Source organism: Haemaphysalis longicornis, unplaced genomic scaffold, assembly GCF_048455015.1.
Source record: "Haemaphysalis longicornis isolate Haplotype H1 unplaced genomic scaffold, Haemaphysalis longicornis Haplotype H1 scaffold_10, whole genome shotgun sequence".
NCBI lineage: Eukaryota > Metazoa > Arthropoda > Arachnida > Ixodida > Ixodidae > Haemaphysalis > Haemaphysalis longicornis.
The window spans coordinates 87860504-87881221 of record NW_027526204.1 but is presented as its reverse complement, the minus strand read 5'-3'; the positions used below and the strand labels follow the sequence as shown (position 1 = coordinate 87881221).

At 46.6% G+C, this 20718-nt stretch overlaps 1 protein-coding gene across 1 annotated transcript in view; it reads left to right on the top strand.

Annotated features, from left to right (window-relative positions):
- Nucleotides 1–11076: 11076 nt before the first annotated feature.
- Nucleotides 11077–20718, top strand: part of Foxp (forkhead box transcription factor P) — a 440616-nt gene continuing 430974 nt past the window's right edge. The window contains exon 1 of the mRNA XM_077690065.1: nucleotides 11077–11496. The gene's annotated coding sequence lies outside the window, so the exon portion shown is untranslated. The remainder of the gene's footprint in view (nucleotides 11497–20718) is intronic.

Here is a 20718-nt window from a genome sequence, read left to right as displayed (position 1 = left end):
GCAACGCGGTAATGAAGAGCGAATAGCACCATGATGGCACGAACGAGTTGGCAGGAGCTGAGCCCTGTAACCTTGGCGTCTTGAATCGAGAATGAACGACTGGAACAAGAACTGCGATTTGCATTTGCTGCGCTAACACGGCTGACCACTAACGAGACGAGGCTTACGAGGCCAACGAGGCTAAACAAAACATGGAGGTAGAAAAGCAAAACAAAAAAGAAACGGCCGGAACCGTAAAAAGCTGATTCTCACGACAATGGGATTCACAAGAAGTTCCATTTCTAATTCCGTTTACACGGTGACGCGGAAATTTAGTTCAGATTACCGAGAGTGTTTTTACGTTATCTTAATACAAAACCAACCAACTTACAAACTACTGTTCCGTTTAAGCGATTTTCGTTTACCGAGAGTCTACTGTAATACATGAAACGCTGGCTTTCATATGAGATACAGGACATGCACTCCAGAAAAATCGGTTTTCTGTTCCTTTAAGATGTCGCAGCTGCAGTCTAGCTATATCTGCTGGATTTTTTTATTCATCTTTGCATTCATCTGGATTCCTCCCTTCACTTGCGCATCAAGGGCACGCAGAGAAGCCTCGCCGGAGCTCCATCGACGGCGAGACGTGACCGCCGGCGAAGCAGCCGTTAAACCCTTGCTTAGTCACGTGTTCACTTGCGGTGAAGCGCACACACAGATGGCCCAACCGCCGCTGAGCGATCAAGCGCAGGCGAAGCAGCCATTCCATCCTCGCTTAGTCCAGTGGTATTGCAGCGGCGTGGGTTTGAGCGAGCCAGACGATAAGAGAGAAAGGCCCAGCTTGCACGCCAGCGGCTAAAGGTCTCTGGCGACGGGATGAGTGACCTTGAAAAATGTAACATAAAAGAACTTTCGCTCTAAAATTTTTATAGAACATCCACACTTGCACCTTCGTATCAGTATAAGCCTATCATTGCATCTGTTGCAAAAATGTGTAGTTTTTGGTCCTCCCACATCGCCCTCATGTCATCCGCACAATTTTTTTTTGTTTTATGACATTTCAGTGGTGAGTAATAAATTGCCGTGTGTCAGCACAAAAGGGGCAGTTTTGTGGCTGAATGAGTGTGATTACCTCTTCAGTAGTGGAAGGGACTGGGTGCCGACACCAGAACCTGTGAACTGATGCATTTTCTTTTTCAGGTTCGGGGTCGACCGCGCACGCGCTGAGGCACCGGCGACGGACAGACGGACAGACGGGGATGGACACTCACGGCAACATGCTCACTGCTCGAGACATGCGCCCAGAAAAAGTAAGGTCGTCTAATAGATTGTGTTGATAATAATTTGGCCAACCAGGCGTATTCGGCAGAAACTTATCGGGAAGTGCCTTCGTCCTGCAGTGAACATAAGTATGATTGATGATGATGATGATAATGATGGGAATGACGAACTTCGGGCAGCTGTCAGTATAAAAAACTGGAGAATGCTTAAGCTTCACCTTTAAGCGTTGAACACGGTGGTGTTATCGTACACGGCGAAAAAAAACCACTGCGTAGTGCGCCCGGCCCAGATACAAGGCAACGCATCCGCCACACGTGTATCACAAGCGCGTTATGGCTGCCACGCATTACACCGTGGCACCAACGTCACCGCACCCGCCAGTGGCGCGTGCAAGCCGACATAACTTTCCGCTCCTGTGCGCACGTCATCAGTAGGGGCAACATCTTACGATTCCGGGGGCGTTTCAGTGGGTACCGCATGGATTTTTTGCCCACGGTGAACACCGCCGACGGCGCCAGGTTTCCTGCTCCGCGGGGCCCTTATCGCTACGCTACGAGTTTATATTTCTTCATGGTGCCACCATGCACACGTCCTTAGACACTGAGTCATAATCAGCGTAATCATAATCATCATCATTGTCGTCGTCGTCGTCATCATCAGCAGCAGCCTGGTTGTGTCCACTGCAGGACGAAAGCCTCTTCCAAATATCACCAGTGATGTCTACACTCGGTAAACAAGTTAAGAACGGCAATAGCTCATATACGGTATCACTTCGCCTAAGCAACGGACCCAGATGTCAACGGGCGCGCGCTTTTTGAACGGATATGCTACGAATGCGTGATATCGTCTGCCTTTCTTCGCGTAGTTTGTCTTCCGTCGCTGCAGTACTTTATAAGCATATTAAGTAGAGAAAATTACGGAAACGGCCAGTACCATGTTCAAAATATTCCCAGTATCGCACTACTTGCAGCGCGCGGAGTAACATCCGGCTGCGGTGATGAGGCACAGCTGCAACTTCCGTTGCCGTTCTTAAGTTGTAACCGAGAAAATCGAGTGCTAGCTGAGTCCACCATTTCCCAAAATTTTCGTAGTTCATCCTTCCATCGGGTCCTTGCCCGAGCCCTACTGCGTTTAAGGTCTATTGGCAACCACTTCGGTAAACAGGGGGTTGGACCTGCCGCGGTGGCTCAGTGGCTAAGGCGTTGCGCTGCTGAGCACAAGGTCGCGGGTTCGATTCCCGGCCGCGGCGGCCGCTTTTCTGATGGAGGCGAAAAGCAAAAACGCCCGTGTGTACGAGATTTCGGCGCACGTTAAAGATCCCCAGGTGGTCGAAATTAATCCGGAGCCCTCCACTACGGCGCGCCTCATCGCCTGCGCTGCGTCGGCGCGTTAAACCCTACAATCAAAATCAAAACAGGGGGTTGGTTCACGCGTTGTCCCTTATGCGCATGAAGTTACCCGCCCATGCCCATTTTTTTCGCTTAATTTGAGCTGTAATATCTTCCAGACCAGTCTGTTCCCTAATCTACGCGTCTGTTTTGTTATCCCTCAGCGCGACCACTAGCGTTCTCTTTTCCATAGCCTGTTAGGCCGACCTAAGCTTCATTTCAAGTCGTTTAGTGAGAACCCAAGTTTCTGCCACGTACGTCATTACTATAGAAGATTGGTTACATACAAGCTTTTTGAGTGACATAGGAAGCTTGCTATTCAGGATATCAGAATTTCTACCAAAACCAGCCCACCCAATGCTTATCCTGCGGGTAGTTTCCTCCTAAATGAATTTACAGCCACAAGGCATTGAGAACCACGCTGTAAGTCACGCTCGCGCTTTGTAAAAACCATCGTGAATGCAAGATTGAACAGGCGTCTGATGTCGCAGGTTCCACGCGTCTACCTTGGTCGCAAAACCTTGTTTCCAAATTCTGCCTTTGTCTTACGAGCGGAATACTAGGGTGACTTTCTCCTTTTTTACGCCCCTGACGTTGTAACTTGGCTTTAAACGTTTGCTAAATTATATTTCATACGTTCCGATCTTGTTTTTTCCGAGTTCATGAGTAGCCACTATGTGACCGTTAAACAGAAACGAAGCGAAGCAATTTTAGAGGTGAAGCCCCTTAGGGGCTCCGGCTGTCGGCGTCTCCTGTCGTCGTCGTCGTTTCAAGTGTTCACTCTGCACCAGGACACTCGTTTTCCTGCGCGTATAGGTGATCCTGGCGAGGATCTCATCGCGATGATGATCGACTCCGCCAGTCTGATTGGCGCAGCCGACAGGATCTCGTTTCGGCGCATGTGCAGTAAGGTGACGTTAGTGCGGAATGGGATGATATGCGGTCTCGTAGTCTGGCTAGTCTGAGGAATGCGAGTCTCCCAAACTCTAAAACATGGGCATTTTGTTTGTGTTACAATGAACGCAATAATATGGCTGTGAATTTGTTGTTTGTTGAAATTGAAATAATCGAACCACCTCGAAGAAAGCCAACACTTCCCCCACCTTCTTAAGCGCTTAAAGGGACAGACATCCGATTTTTGTGGACTATATGTCCTCTAGCTCATATGAAAGCCAGCTTTTGATATACAGTGGTAACCACAAGGAATTTCTAAATAAATCGGCGGAAATAATATTAATTTCGCGCTAAACCTTCTGAAATATGAAAGGTGGCGCCACGTAGAGTCTAAACGTTACAGTACTGTACGTGTCCAAAGAACTCCCTCGGTTTCAACGCGCGATTCAAACACCGCGTGTTCGACTCCCGGCCACGGCGGCCGCTTTTCTGATGGAGGCGCAAAGCAAGAACGCCCGTGTATTCGAGATTTCGGCGCTCGTTAAAGATCCCCAGGTGGTAAAAATTAATCCGGAGCTTTCCACTGCGCCGCGCCTCATCGCTTGTGTAGCGTCGCCGCGTTAATCCCCATTACAATAATAATTGAAGAACCGCATGAAGGAATAGGAAGGTTCGCACATCATCATTGTTTTAGCCGAGGACAAGTTTTTAAGTAAATCTTTTCATCTCATGTTCCGTTAAAAGTACGCTCCCCGACGGTTCTATGTCATAGTTTCGAGCATTCCTTTGGTGGGCCACGTATGCCTGGCAGATCTAAAAATTCCGATTTCGAAAGTTCTAGGGCGCCGTCTCGGGTTAAGGGGTTTTAAGTGATGCCCTTTCATTTTCATTTGGTGTAGAGAAAATTTATTCGACAAAAATCGGTTGTCTGTCCCTTTAAGGATATCCGTGCAGTTCAATGAGGAATCCCTTCATAAAAATACACTTTGAGTTCTAATAAACTTTGTATCGAGGTTCTATAGAGTTAGTAAAAAGCCAATTAAATCTCATACCCTATGGACTGAAGTATTGAGGGCGAAAAATTTCTTATTGTGTAATTCTATTGCCTTCACTCAATTACATTCTATTGCCTTCAATACCATGAGTTTTAATACATTTCATATTGCGTTTCTATAGAGTGAACCAAAACTCCCAGCTTATAAACTGCGGCCAATGAAAAGCCAATAAAACTTTCATTGAAGAAACGTAATAAGAATTTTATTGCCTTCAATACATTGAGTTTTAACAGACTCTGTATTGCATTTGTGTCGGGTCGGCCGAACAGCTAATTTGTAGACTGTGGCCATTAGACAGGAAATAAACTCTTTATTACGAACACGCAGGAAGCGTCTATTGCTTTCAGTAGTTGAGTTTTAATAGACTCTGTATTGCGTTTCTACAGCTGACCCACGGAGGTATGGTAGTGTGTCGGTGAATATATGTGGGGTGCTATTGCGCCGCGTGCCCTGGCGCGTCAACCGGGATTTCGCGATGGACTGACCGTCACTCTATGTTTGGAGAACTTGGGAGCGGTGGCGCCTGGAATGACGGACATTACCGCCGGATCTCTGGAGCCCGTAAAAAGCTCCGCTGTTAAATCTCGCCAGGAACTCTATTCAACCCTGACTCACAGGCAACAGGATGTTACGAGTATGCTCAATAAGAATATTACGGAAAGCTAATTGAGTTGAATTTAATAAAAATGTATCACAAATTATATTCAAACTTAGCTCGTATGCAGTAGGATGTTACGACTCGACTCATTAAGAATTACAGTAGACTCTCGATGAACGGAAATCGTTTAAAAGGAATTGCCGCTTAAATTGAACAGTAGCCTGTAAGTTGGTTGGTTTTGTATTCAGATGACGTAAAAAAACTCTCGGTAATCGGAACTAAAATTTCCGCGTCACCGTATCAACGGAACTAGAAATGGAACTTCTGAAATCCATTGTCGTGAGAAGCAGCTTTTTGCTGTTACGGCTGGTTTGTTTTTGTTTTGTTTTGCTTCCTCCATGTTTTATTTAGCCTCGTTGGCCTCGTAAGCCTCGTCTCGTTAATGGTCAGCCGTGTTAGTGCAACAAATGCAACATCGCAGTTCTTGTTCCAGTCGTTCGGTCTAGATTCGAGACGCCGAGGTTACAGGGCTGAGCTCCTGCCACCCCGTTCGTGCCATCGCGGTTCTATTCGCTCTTCATTACCGCGTTGCCGTCTTCTAAATTCAGTGGCTCGTAAGCACTCGCGAAGTTGAGGTCTCTAGTCTCCGTGAAGATGCAGTTGCAAGGACTCAAACAAAAATAATTGATGCATTTTGTAGTGAACAGCGACTCATTGTTGCCAGATCAACTTTGTGAATGCTGTGCCAAAACCTCTTGTAGGTTTCTTGCTTTCTGAAAAACTGACATCTACATTCACCTTCTCGTGCTTAGAGTTCCATGAAAGGGTATGAAGAGTGTGTACGCACATAAATTTGCACTTTCACACATACATCTCACTAAATGGAACTCCTGTACAACGGAACTATTTTTTTCCGTCCCTTGAAGTTCCGTATATCGAGAGTCTACTGTATATAGAAAGCTAATTGAGATAAATTTAATAAAGAAACTATGCAGAAATTCAGAGCATTATCTGCTAATGCGTAGCATTCTTATCCCGCCTGTCCTGAGTGAGTTTTTTCCAGCAAAAGTTTTTGGCTGTTCTAAATCCTGTCCAACCAATTATGTCCAATTACTCTATTATAACGATTACATATGGAACTTTCCCGAAATCTGCATTATTGTGGAAATGCAGGGCGTTACACGGCTCACCATTTCCCGTGAATATTTTATATTTTTCATGTTTGTTTGGTTTTGCAAAATTTTCTTCGACCAATTATTTCCATTAGTGAAGGCCGTTGCTGCCGGGTGACGCCGCACAAGCCCACCTGTAGGCTTTGGCGGCACCATTTTTGCTTCTGTATGTACTCCTTGATAATAAACAACGATATTTGATTTACGCTATTAGAACGATTACAGGTGGAACTTTCGCTATATTTCCAGTGCATATTTTGGAAATACCATGCGCTATACGTTTTGCCATTTTCCGCAATTTTGATATTCTTCTTATTTTTATTTTCAAAATTTCGTCCAACCAATTATCTCTATTTACGTTATTATAAGGATTACATTTGAAACTTTCGAAATCTGCATTGTTGTGGAAATGCAGGGCGTTACACGGTTCGCCATTTTCAGGAATTATTTTCCATTTTCTTATATTTTTTAGTTTTTTGAAATTTCGTTCTACCAATTCTTCTCATTTACGCCATAATAACGATTACAGGTGGAACTTTCTCGACACATGCATTATTGTGAAAATGCCATGCGTTAGAGGTTTCGCCATTTTCCGTAATTTAATAATATTTTTCTTATTTTTTAGTTTTTCAACATGTCGTCCAACCAATTATCTCCACTTACGTTATTACAATGACTACATTTGGAACTTTCCCGAAATCTGCATTATTGTGGAAATGCAGGACGTTACACGTTTCGCCCTTTTCCTTAATTTATTGTATTATTTTTTTTGATTTTTTAGTTTTTTTATATTTCGTCGGATCAATTCTCTCCATTTACGCTATTATAACGATTAGTGGTGGAACTTTCCCGAAATCTGCATCATTGGTAAAATGCAGGGCTTTACGCGTTTCGCCCTTTTCCGTATTTTTTTTTAATTTTTCTTATTTTACAGTTTTTTAAAATTTCGTGCGACCAGTATATCCACTTACGCCACTATAGCGACTCCAACTGTAACTTCCGCGATATCTGCATTTTTATGGAAACGCAGGGCGTTACACGGTCCTGGCTGTGGGGGTACTCGGCAAAGAATGCTACGCATTAAAACCGGTCAGGAGCTCTATTCAAACCTGACTCTCACGCAACAGGCTGTTTTACTTTACTCATAAAGAAGTGTATAGAAAGCTTACGGAAAGAAAATTATAATAACCTTTCAGGAAATTGATAAGAAACTTTATTAAAAACCGATAAGGTGTACTGACCTGGCTCTGTACAATTTCGATTAAAACTAGGTGGTCAATTTTAATGGAAACTCAACAGAAATATTCTAAAAATGGTAGAAAAATGTTTGTAGAATTCTTTTGATCAATCTCTGTAAGATTTTTGTTATATCTCGTTAAATATTTTTGTGAGGGGGTGCGTCCGTAACGCTTGACGTGTCACGCTTTCGCCGCATAAGAAAGTGCTATCTTTAAAAGGCGGTGGGGACTCTATACGCTGACATCAGGGAGCATGCATTGACCCTTATAATGTCTTCCTAGCGGCGCAGTTTTGCGCACTGGTGAAGCGAAGTGTGGTGGAGATCGATGTATAACACTCGCCAAGAATACATGGAGTTTTGTCGAGGTGTAAAGTCCCCAGTGACTTAATAATTTTATACAACTCCCTGAAATTACGTCTTTTTAGCAATGCATTTGTGTGCAGTAACGAAGCGAACTCTCAGGGAACTCGGTACTGTATTTATTTGATTATAAGGCGGTCACGATTATGAGGTGAGGGTGCAGTTTGGAGAGCAAAAAAAAAATCTCCATATATTTATACTGAGCTTCGAATACAAGGCGGGGTATGACTTTGAGACTACAAATTTCGGGGAAAAAACCTCGCCTTATATTTGAATAAATACGGTATATGGCGCTTCGTATTTTAGTACAACCGTTTACATTTCCCAGAAAATAATTGATTGATTGTGAGGTTTAACGCGCCAAAGCTACACTTGCGCTATTAAGCGCACCGTATACGGCTCCGGATTAATTTCGACCACCTGGAGATCTTTACCGTTGCCGAAATCCCGACACACGGATGGTTTCGCTTTTCTCCTCCATCTGAAGAGAAGACATGGCTGACGGGTTCGAACCGGCCTCCCTGGGCTCGGCAGCACAACGCCTTAGCCACTCAGCCACCAAGGTAGTTCTTGAAAATAATGCCCGCTCAGCTAAGCATCTGCGTATAGTGGTGAAACAAAACTGAGGTTCAAATTTCGAGGTTTTGCGCGCCGAAGCTACTAATACGGGCTAGGACGCATGCTGTAGTGGGAGTGCTCCGGATTAATTTAAGCCATCTGGGGACCTTTAACGTGCGCCGAAATCCGGACTCGCAGGAGCGCTTTCGTTTTTTGCCTCCTTTAGGAAAATGGCCACCGCGACTGGAATCGAACCCGTGTACTTGGGCTCAGCAGTATAGTAGTGAGGCCGACTTTCAGGGAGCCCGGTATATAGGATTTTGAAGGGATAAACAGAACTTTACGGAAGTATTTAATAAAATACCCTTCGATCGGACTTCTTACTCCGATATCAAACTGCTATTATCGGGTCTGAAAAGAAAAAAAAGGTCTCCCCAGCAACGCATTCTTGTATAGTAGTGATGCTTGCTTTAAAGAGGATCGGTGTAAAGCAGAGTGACTTTAACAGTTATTCGACAATTTTAAACTTAGGAGTTCCTGCATTTTCGTTCTTCGATTTGGCGTCAACGCGGCTATTTTGTGGCAGTTCTTTCCCTTTAAAACGGTACCCAATAAAAATTATGGACGATAAAACACAGGACGGAAGAGGGATGAATGAAGGTCATGTCCATGTTCTTTCGCTGGGAAGTTTTAGTAATAGTATCCAGGGACAGCGGCCTATGCTAGCCCTCCAACTCAAAGCGCGCGTCACTCAGCAGTGGAGCGGTCGTGCCGAAACGAACGACCCGAAATGTGGTAAAACTGAAGGCCTAATAACGAAGCAACAAAAAAAAAACGATGTTTCCAAAAGTAAGACCGTTTTGTTGACCTACCAACGGGGGAAATGGAAAAGGGGGGGGGGGGGGGGCAGCAAGGTAACGCACACATCAGCAAACAAACTACTGGTAGACGAGACTTGACGGGCGGTAGGGTCAGTCAGCGGTGGCGATGATGGTGCAAAACTGAGAAACAAAATGAAGTAAAACAGTAGACTAAGAGATAAGATGAAACAAAAAGAGAAAGAGCGCAGCGAAGACAGCTTGCCCTCCTCTCCACTGCTGTTCCCACACACACACACACGCCCGCACAAACACTCCAAGCACACACATGCACAAACAGGGGCGACGGCTGCCGCAGTTTCGTTTTCTCTCGCCCTCCGCGCCGAAACGTTTTCCCCCTTACCCGCCCACGGGGAACGCAGAAAAAGAAAAGCCTCCCGAAGTAGAAGTACAAGCAGTAAGTACGGCGGGGGGAGGGAGGGCGAGGAGGCGGGAGGGTGGTTTCTTCCCCTCTCTCCGCTCGGGCGCGCGGTGCGTAACCTCCTCTCCCGCGCCGATGCCGCGCTGTCCGAGCGTTCGGCGCAGACGAGCCAGCGTCGGGCTCATGGCTACGTCGGCTTTGGGCGCGCGGCAGGGATGATACTGGCGCGCCCGGCGCTCGTCCACGGTCGGATACGAATCGTCGTTCCCACCCTCGCCACCAGCTGCCGGCGCGGGCGCCACCGTCACGACTCCGGTTCTTCACGCCGTCGCCGCCTCCGCCGCTTTCCCCTGGACCGCTACCCGAGGCACGCGACTACGACGACGGGCTTGGGCGAAGACGTCGCCGCTGCTGCTGCATTGCCACCGTAGCACCGCGCCCCCTGAGACGTCCGTCGAAAAGCGTGCCTTCCTGCTTTGCCCTCCTCCACTTTTTTTTTTACTCCTACTCCTTCCCTAATCTTGAGGCAACAGCGGCACTAACGGTATTCCTGCGTGGATCGCATCGGCCAGTTTTGAATATCCCGCCGAGCGGCAGGGAAGACACCGGCGGTTGCGGGAGCACGCGTCTTTCTCTCCCAAACTTCTTGGGGAAACCTCTCGTTTGTCCTCGTGCTCCTGGTTTTAAGTTTCCCGTTGACCGTCCACTTCCGCCCACAACGCCGCTTCTTGTTCAGCAGTTACTTCTAAGGTGGACACCGCAGGCAACCGTCCAAGCTCTTTCCCCTCCTGTGCTTGGGTGAACCTCGCCATTTCTGTTCGCTTCTAGCGATTTGTGTTCCAGCCCACCGCTTACGATTGTGTTGACACCACTTCCCGTGCCCAGAGGAAGCTTTCTGACTGTGTTCTCTGACCGCCCCCGCAACCGAACCTTGAACGTCGTCACCGCAAGCCGAAGAAACGACTGTCTTCCGTGCTTTACGTTCTGTGCTCTGTGTTTGGTTTTGTGTTCTGTTGCGCTTTTAAGCCCTTCTTCCCCAGGATACTTTCTCGTGCCCCGCGTCCCCGCAGAGGATTTGGTGCATCCCGCAGTAGCGAACGGCGCAACCTGTTCTGTTTGGCCGAAAAATTGTGCCCCGTCACCGGCAGTCTTATGAGCGTTAGTTTGTATTTTGGTTTCTTGACGAGAGAACGAAGATATCTGACTCAAAACAACCTCAGAACACGTTTCTGATTGGTTCACCCCACTTTTTTCATTTACCTGGCGTCGTCAAAAAAGTCCGTTTTCTAACTGCGGTCCTGATTCGTCTCGTTACTGTGCTGTCTGAGCTTACCAGACAAGTACGTACACCAAACTTCATTTAAGTGCGCCAGAACAAGTTGGTCTCGTTTTGAAGCAAAGTAGCACCAAAGAAACCTACAAACGCAACTGGCAAATTGGGTTCGAAATCATTCCAAGCCCTGCTTTTTGGAAGCTGCCGCGAACTGTGTGGCCGCCGTGACAAGCTGCTTCTGGTCATCCATGAAGAGGAAGAAAGCGAGGTAGAGGAGCAACGTTTGCGAGCGGGTGGTACTGACGAACGTGCGCGCTGCGGTTGCTTCCCTGGGACATCGGACGTCGTCGTCGTCGGTGCGTTGGTGGTTCCTCTTGGGTCCTGGTGAGATTCGACTCCGTGAAGGTCTTCGGTGTGTACGCGTCGCCCAACAACGGCGACGCAGGATGCAGTGAGTCGGTGAGTTTCGACCAGTTTATTAAACGCAGTTAATAGGTAGATACTACACTTTTAACCACAAAGACAATGGTCCCTGGCGTACCACAAGGTTGTACACTAGCCCTCCGCCTTTTGAAACGTGCGCCGGCGTGGACCGGGATCCTACTCGTGTGGTTGAAGACGCAAAGACAAACGCGTAATTAACTACACTTATTAAGTCACAGCTGGAGTTTTTAATGGTCTCAGGTACCTAAGGGCGCCGGGCTTCCCTTCCACGTTGCCATTATCGAAATGCAGATGCGGGTCGAACCTTGAATTTTGTGCTGTCTAACCGAAGCTACTCGTGCGCTGCTAACAGAAATTTATAGCTCTCACGCTGAAGCCGATGCTGTCGGTTAACAGATACACTTGCATATCATATTTGGACTGCGTACTAGTATGTCTATGCGCAGGCAGGAAAGGCTGATTGCTGTGTTCTCGTCCTGACACCAGCAAAAGTGTGACACTGTGAACAAGCCTCATGGGTTCGATAAGGCTTAACACGCAGGTCTCATTGGTAGCCTCATGAATAGCCGCACAGGTTGGCATGAAAGTGAGTTATAAATGTGAAGAAATTATACTCACTGGCAGCGCAATGCTCCTGATATTTTCACTCGTACACTACTGCCGCTTTAAAATCTCAAGCGACATATTCCTTATTCTGGGATTGTACAGACAAGTACATGAATGGCCACCTAGCAGAGATCCCCGCGAAAATCTTGGCGTCTTGCACGCTCCTTCACTTCGTCGGGAGACATTCTTAGCAACCGTTGCAGAAACACGTCAGTCGTGTTGATATCCACATTTTAGTAGCCGCATTTTCTGAACGTCCTTATGCCATCAGCGGGGCGGCTGGCGTAACGCTCACTGTGTTCGCAAACCGCTACATATTTTGGAGCTACAAACCGGCGTATACTTCATACAGAAGTCGTGAGCCCTGCACTGGACATCGCTGAACATTGCCAATACCTACCCTGTTAAGGCCCGTTCACACTTGCGACGAAGCGACGTGATTTCTGTCACGGCTACAAAAATTGGTCGAGACAAAACGACAAAAGCGATTGCCGGGCGATGAAAACAACAGAAATCTCGTCGCAAGTGTGAACGGGCCTCTAAAGTGAAGCCAATGTTCGGAACTGCGCACGATAATGCCTCCTGGCTTCTGTAACATATTCTCGTTGCTGTCTTCCTACCAACATGCCAGTAAAAATTAATGTCTGCCTTGCATATTTTTTTTTAATTGCGAAAGTTTGCTCTGCAGCATAAAACGGTGGAGGCGAGTGTGTTTAAATGTACATAAACAGGAAGTTTTCACTAGGCTCCTTCCGGGCCGAATAGCGCCTTTCAAGAGGTAAACCGCTGAGCTGATTTTGTACTGCGCATTTAAAATGAACAAAGATACAAAAAACGAGACTGTGTTACAGAGGACGAGCTTTACTGAGTGATATTTGAGTACCAGTGGTTGTCCTAAGCGTTCTTTGCACGCATACACCGTCATATTTTGACCTTGTTATCGTCTTCCGGCCGAAAATGTCAGACTTCCTCAGAATTTTTCAGAATAAAACAAACCCGATACGCAAAGTTGTCCTTAAATAACTACCGGCAGGCATGTACTGCCTTCGTCGAAAGCTTACGGCGAAACGCGTTTAGACGCCACTGGAACCAAAATGTCACAGTTATTTTACAAATAAACCATGGCAGTTAACAAAAGAAGCGACCTTTCTTAACTGCAGTCCAGCTGGTCTCGAGATTCTACCACTGAAAACTGCCATTGCTCCGCACTATAATTTCGTTCTTTGCACTATTCGTCAAGTCCGCCAGTTCCTGCTCTTCTCATGCTCCGCGGCGGAGAGTAGGTTCACGGATGCGTTCTAGGAGCCTATTTGTCGTTTTAAAACAGAGCTGTTTAAACTTTCAGTTCCGCCGTCAAGCGTTGCCAAAAAACTCAGCCCGAGCGCACGTGAGCGCGCGCCTCGTGAGGAGCTGGCGGCGTCGGCCAGCTCGACCTTCGAGAACACTCTGCCCAGCGTTCCGGGCGTCATCTCTCGCGTGCTCTTCTCGTCGCCAGTTTACGTGCGTTCGCGCCTGAAGTGGGGAGCACAGACGCCGGGTTCGTGCCATAGACGTCGAGCTCGCGAAGCCGGTTGCCGCGGGTTCTACCGCGTGCTAGCGCGGTCCACTTCGGGAGAGATGTGAAAGTCTGCGGACAAAACGATCCGGGCCTGCCAGTTATGGATAACTTTGAGCGGCAAGTTCGGAAACCCATGCGAGGTGCAACAGCCGGGTCTCCAACGAAGGGAGAGGGGCCGCCAGCTGTGCTGTTTCTCCAGCCTTGCACCACTAATGCAAGCTGCTCGAATTTGTCAATTTCATTTGTCACTTTGTACTCGTCCGAAATTCTGATGAGCAACTCCGTATTGGATTTGTTCGTAGAATTTTTTTTGCGATAGTAGTCATGGACGGCCCAGGAACTCCTCAGAACTGTTCTGGGAAGACAGCTAAAAGACACCGTACATCTCGCAGTGGGCGGTGGGGATGCAAAGTGCCCGTGTGTGCGAATAAGTTGCCGTGTGCGGACCGCTCGGTCCTTCTGCTTTAGTTGGGAGACCGCTCGCTATTCCTGGCCTAATAACCAGGTCCCACATTTGTCGGATTCACCCCATAAGATATCGCGAGGGCAGATGGTTATTTGCGGGCGCCGTGGCTATCACCTCGATTTTCGCGAGGAACAATCCGGCCTATCACAAACTGTTCTTACGATACCTTACGCGCCAACAGCTTCGTACTCTGGGCACAGATTTGTTTCAGCAAATATGGCGCGAAATTCAAAACCCCGCCAGTGGCGCTATAGTGTACGTAGATATTTCCTTTCTAATGAATAAGGAAGCACATGTTCTTCATTGTGAAAGCCATAAACGACCAATTGAGGAAAAAAACAAGGCGCTGCCCAGCGTATGTAGACGCGAAATGGCTTCTAAAATGTCCTACAGGGCGATAAGAGTAAAAGTAATTGAGTGACAAAAAAAATCATCAAAATTCTGTGCTGGATTGAGCCTAACACCCTCAGAAGGCTATATTCTGTAACCCGAAACCCCCATCGCTACTTCGGTACTTTGCTACTTCGCTACTTCGCAACGCTAGTTATTCGCAGCGGTGCTTCGCTACCGTACTTCGCTACGGTACTTCGCAACTTCGGTTACTTCGGCAGGCTTTAGGTGGCAAAAGGTGGACCTAGTGCAGGTGAACCTTTGACTTGGTGAAACGTCGGCAACAACCGGTGCGCATGCGCAGCTCGACATCCAGTGTTTGACGTTTCTCGGCCCGTCGTTAAGCTCAACTCTAAGGTTGAAGCAGCCGTGAACAGAAACTATAACTTTGTTCAATTCGCAAGAACCAGCCCTTCGCAACTCAGTGAGCTCTATAGCATCCACTAAAGACGTTTTTTTTTTTTTTTGAACTAAAAGAACACGCGAACTATTGCAAAACTTTCAAATTTCGCGCCACGGTGGCGAAATATGGGCACCAGTGACGTAATATTGGACAGAAGTGAAAACATAGTTACCAATGTGTTAAATCTACGTTAACATTCAAGGGATACGACCAAATCGGTTTTTTTGGCGGTGGTTTTAGTCAGCGTCCGCCAATCGCACAAACAAGATTCTGTGACGTCATCGAAAAGTTGCCCTAAACTGGCTGGGGAGTCGCCACTGTTCTACATGACTTCTTTTGTATCCTGATTTTATTTCTGTGAAATTTGCGATAAAATTGGTATTATTGTTAACGGGACAAAGCAGATTTTTTTTTAATGAACCGAACTTGTAGTAGTAGGGGCTTTGAGATCCTTCGGGTATTAGGGACCTTAGAGCTGTTGGCGTCTCCTGTCGTCGTCGTCGTAATGGTCGTTTCACGTAGTCACGGTACTAAAACACCGGGAAACTCGTTTACGCCTGGCGCTAGAACGTAACACGTAGTAAAAAAACACCGGTACACTCGTTTACGCCTTGGGCTAGAGCGCTCCGTGCTTCAAAGACAAGAGACTTTTACAGCAAAGCTGTATACATGTAACCCCAACAGTTTCATCTCCGTTGGCAAAAACGCCAAGGCGCTAAGAATACACTTCTACGCTGCCTGCTTCGCCCCTCACCAGGTTTCGCGTCAGTGGAGATGGCGTGGGATATTTGTCTTCATCGCCCTTTAGTGCAAATCAATCCGTCAAGCATAGCGCGCAATTCTTCTCGAATCTTAGAAAGAAGCTTCGCACCTACACACTAACTCAATGATTCTCGGACAGTCTAATTTTCGCTGAATTTGAACAATGTTTCGAAAGTATGATTACTTAAGCACTATTCACGGCTCGCCTTAAGCGGCATGCAATGCTTAGGGAATGCTCTGCGTCGGCGAGCCCTATTGCAGCCTAATACAAGAAGTACATGATTTATAGGGGTTGTGGCATGCTTGTGTATCGTTACGGATGTTTGACAGCCCCACATTACTCTTTAAGAATAATATGCTAAGGCTTTTTATGCCATGTATCCAAGTTGAGTTGTTGCAATCAGCATTATAGATTTTTCTCGATTGATTGTAGGGTTTAACGCGCCGACGCAACGCAGGCGATGAGGCGCGCCGTAGTGGAGGGCTCCGGATTAATTTTGACCATCTGCGGATCTTTAACGTGCGCCGAAATCTCGTACACACGTGCGTTTTTGCTTTTCCCCTCCATCAGAAAAGCGGCCGCCGTGGCCGGAAATCGAACCCGCTCAGCAGCACAACGCCTTAGCCACTGAGCCACCGCAGCGGGTATAGATTTTTCTCACCCGTGTACCCCTGTCTTTACGAAACATCGTTTTCATGCCACGAACGTTGTGTTTATAGATTGCTGTTGTACGCACAGCGAAGTTGGTGGTAAATGGCAGTAAATAAATCCGCAATATAAGCCACATCTAAGCCCTAACGCACAGCGCCACCAAATCAGCACGAAAAAAAAAGACGGTGGGTTTGCTATCGCTTTAGCAGCATATTACACTAATATACAACTTGTTTTGTACTCACGAGCTATTCTTGGGTTCGTGTAGTAACACTATTACTACTACAACTTGTAACCAACGGAGATTTTGCACGATATTTCGGCGTCGGCATAGCCATCTCATCATTTTCTTATCAGCGTAATCTTGCTTTACTGAGCAGTAAATACATCTTTCAATCATTGCGTCAATGCAGTGGTGCTACTGGGAATGTATGTGTTACTGAATAATGTATATTATAACGGGTAACTAACTTACGTGATAGGCAATGGGCAGAAGATGCTAAAATACTTATGCGTCAATGAAGAATGTTTTAAAGTAAAGGTTATAAAGGTTGGAACGGAATACTGAATTTGTTAATGAATTGGTCATCATCGCGGACAACTTCGAGGACGACTTCGGAATAGGACAACTTCGAGGAGTTAGGCATATTCAAAAACATTCTTCTCTGCTATAGCAGAGAAGAATGTTTTTGTTTTAAGTTTTTTTTTAAGTTTATAGGTATACCTATAAACTTAAAACAAAAACTGAAACAATTGAACTAAAGGCAATAGAAACAACGTAAACACATTTAGTAAGTTAACTGAACAAAAGATGGTGTATTGACAGAAGCGGAAGAGTTTCTGAAGCTCTTCGCTTGTGTTCAACTTGCCGGCTGAACACAAAAGCTAACTTAAAGCTAAGTCTATGTAGCTAACTTTTAATTGGCTAAGAGCTATATGAGCCACGTAAACACATTTAGTGGATGAATGTAACTGGAAATAATACGTTGAAAGTGAACGACAACAATTCCACGGTTCCTGCACTCTCATGCTAAACAGTGACAATGTTAACTGTGATACAATGTCTTTCCGGCCTTTTGCTTAAGAGAAGGCACGTACTTCCGTTCTATTTACCACTTCATTCCTTCGTGTTTTCTTGCGCCACGAGAAGCTCTGCCTCCTGTTCGCGCCGATAGCTTATTGGTGAAAAAGTGCCAGCTCACAATCATCTCCCACGGGGTCGGTTCTGTAGTCACCAGTTATGGTGACTCGAAGTTGTGACCAGTGAGCTTACTGGGTAGTTTAGTGATGTGCGTCGGGGGGCACAACGTTGCACGCTGCTAGAGACTTGATGATGATACGAAGTTTTCGCCCACGATGCTGGCGCGAAATCAGCCAAGAGTTCCGACGGCAGCAGCCAATGCAATATCTCGGTACAACCAATTCCTCTGTGAGTGAAATTTTCTTAGCCAACCCCAAGCCATAATTACTGTTTTTCGTACTGGTTTGAGACGGCCCTAACAGCGGACATGGGAAAAAAAATACTACAACTTGTCATTGCATGGACTCGAGCGTGCATTAGCTACATGGCTCTCGAAGCCGGAGCCGTAACCACTGCGGCCCGATTCCACTTTTCATCGTAGGGTGCGATGTACACGGTCTGAGTAAGAATTTAATGATAAGTACGTATACCCTCTGTCAAAAGTTTGCAGGCCATTCCTGAAGTTAGTAGCAACGAAGAATTAAACATGCGCCGTTACCTCTCGAGTGAGGCTCGAATGTTTCATGCCAGAAAGCTCACTAAAGCACTCTAGTTTCGCACTAGCAAATATTCGGCCGCACTTGAATGTGGAGCTTTTGCTTTGCATCCTTCGCAGACCACGGAGTTTTTACGTGGTCCAGAAAATTTTGACAGAGACTGTACGTACGTGCTGATGTCACGGCGCATCATCATAATCATCATCATAGTCATAATAATCATCTCCCACTCCTAATTACCGGTGGCAACATCCCCCTTGAGGATCCCAGCGAGTAGCAGGCGCGTGTCCCCCCCGTTTTATATCAAGTAGGCTGCACAACAAGATGACCCGCGGATAGCGAACTAGGCTCTAGCCAGGTTACCTTTCCTGCCTTCCTTCGACACCCTTCCTTCCTACCTTCCTTCCGCGGCACTGTGGGAGACACCTTATCACTGTCTTCGAAACCGAACGTGCCAGCAGTGGTGTTCTTGCAGCTCGCGAGTATGACTTCCACGGAATAAGATAAGCGCAGGCTATCAGCCTGAGACCGAAAACAGCGTGCTTATCTGAACTAATCGAGGGGAGAGACCGTGCATTTCACGCGCAGAGCAATCTGAATTTCTATTTGCTTCAGCATTCTCTACATAGAATGGCACTGAATTCGCTTCCATCTCTGCAGTTCATTAGAATCGTTAGCCGATTTGCATAAGAAAGACGCAACAGAGAAAGAAGGAAAAGAAGCAAAAGAAGAAAAAATGATATCCGCTTCTCCTGGGTATAGTTTACACCCCAAACTCGACAAGCTTTCTTATAAGATGTCATGGTGGGTGCACAGACGGGTCTATCAATATGTAGGACTGAGGCACTCCGTTACAATGTATTTCATCGACGAGGCGAATGTTACCGCGAGCCGCTGTAAGTTCTGTGGGCATGTGAAACCGCAAATATCTCTACCACCAGCGCTCAATAGCGGCTTGTGTATGCGTGTAATTTCAACTCCAAAAGTTCTGGCTCGGCTCTTTACGCTAATAAGCGCACAGGCGCTCTCAGTACGGCCGCGGTTATCTTTTGAAAAAACGCTGTGGTTGATTCCTCTGTCATAGGAATCGGCAAAACACGAAAGTGAAATGTGCAGCGAATTCTGCGGCTGAGCATGATTTGCCGGTGGGTGGCCGTATTGTGGATGTGCTGGGTGAGCGACGTCCTGCTGGCGGTTCGCTTAGGCAAAGATGTACTGGCGTCATTTCCGTGACGGATATGACGTCAGGGAAATATTGGTGTATCCCGGCATAAAACGCTTTCGTGTTAAACTATAAAACCCGAAAATGAACAACCCTAAGTATAACGTACTCTTTAATACAAAAGGTTGCTTCCCCTCAAGAAGACTCTGTGTGCAGGGGGGCACCCTTTACAGGCCGCTTTCTTCGTTGAACTTTCATCACTTCCGTGACGGATATGACGTCATTGGAATCATTGTGTGTCCGGGAATAAAACACTTTCGTGTTAAAGAAAACTGGGTCTCTTCTTTCGGAACTAGATCACATTTAGGATGATTCACCTTTCGGTGCATATTGACGCCTTCTCTTTAGGACCTACCGTTACACATTTTGGAACCCGTGAGACTTTAATTAGGCGAGAAAATATTGTAAGAAAGAAGTTGTTTTCGTAGCGCACACCTGTTTCCCTGCGCCTTAAAGAGATTTGCCTTACTGTTCTTATAATTTTCCGGGAGACGCCACATTATTACCGGACGGCATCAGTCACGTTACCGTCGAATCTTTAGACGGGATTCCATAACGTGTGTGGGGGCACCTAAGTGTATGTCGCACGCGCATGTCACCCATTTCAGGCGGTAAACCATCAATTTATTTCGACTGTCCTTTAACGTAATTAGCTGGGAGCTTTTCTAGTTAGTGCAATCAAAATTCCAGTGTGTATGGCGGAACGAATCGTGGGCTCCAACCCCGCGCTTCACAAAGAACAGACGCATTATTGCTGAGAACTAGTAGATGTCCTTCCCAAACCATTTGACGCTGACAAAATTACAGCATGCGTTTTGCCACATGACCAAGTGCGTAATTTTGTTCCACAACTGTTGTTAAAAAAATTAAAGTCGTTCCATTCAATTTGAAAGCTGTAGAAAGTGGAGAGCGGTGATTCGCCATAATGGGCTGCAGCGCCGTTATCCGCTCACTGATGCCACCCAATGCATTTCAAATTTCCCGCCTTCGCAGTGCTCGAGCGCCCCCTGCCTGAAGCTGCGCCAGCGGGAGACTGTTCTTTTTGTGCTTGCTTTAATTTCGTATGCTGGATCTGTTTTGCGTCCTTTCGAACGCGTAATTTTTTCATTGCGAGGCTGGAGCCTTTCTGCGTCATTTCGAACGCTCTATTTTCTTTTTGCGTGGCTGGCGCCTTTCTGCGTCATTTCGAACGTGTCATTTTTTTTTTTCTTCTTGCGTGGCCGCTTTTTTTGCTTACTATCGTAAAAACCAACCCAACGAGCGTTCCTAACTAAATGAATGCGGCGGCTGCCGGTTATATACAAAGATTTTGCCTGAAATGTCCCTGACGTTTTCTTTGCGCTAAAAAACACGGAGATGTATCGCAAGCGCCAGCGGTTCACTGGGTTTGAATGGTTATGACTATTTAAACCGCGTGATTTTTCGAAGCCTCAGGGTGATT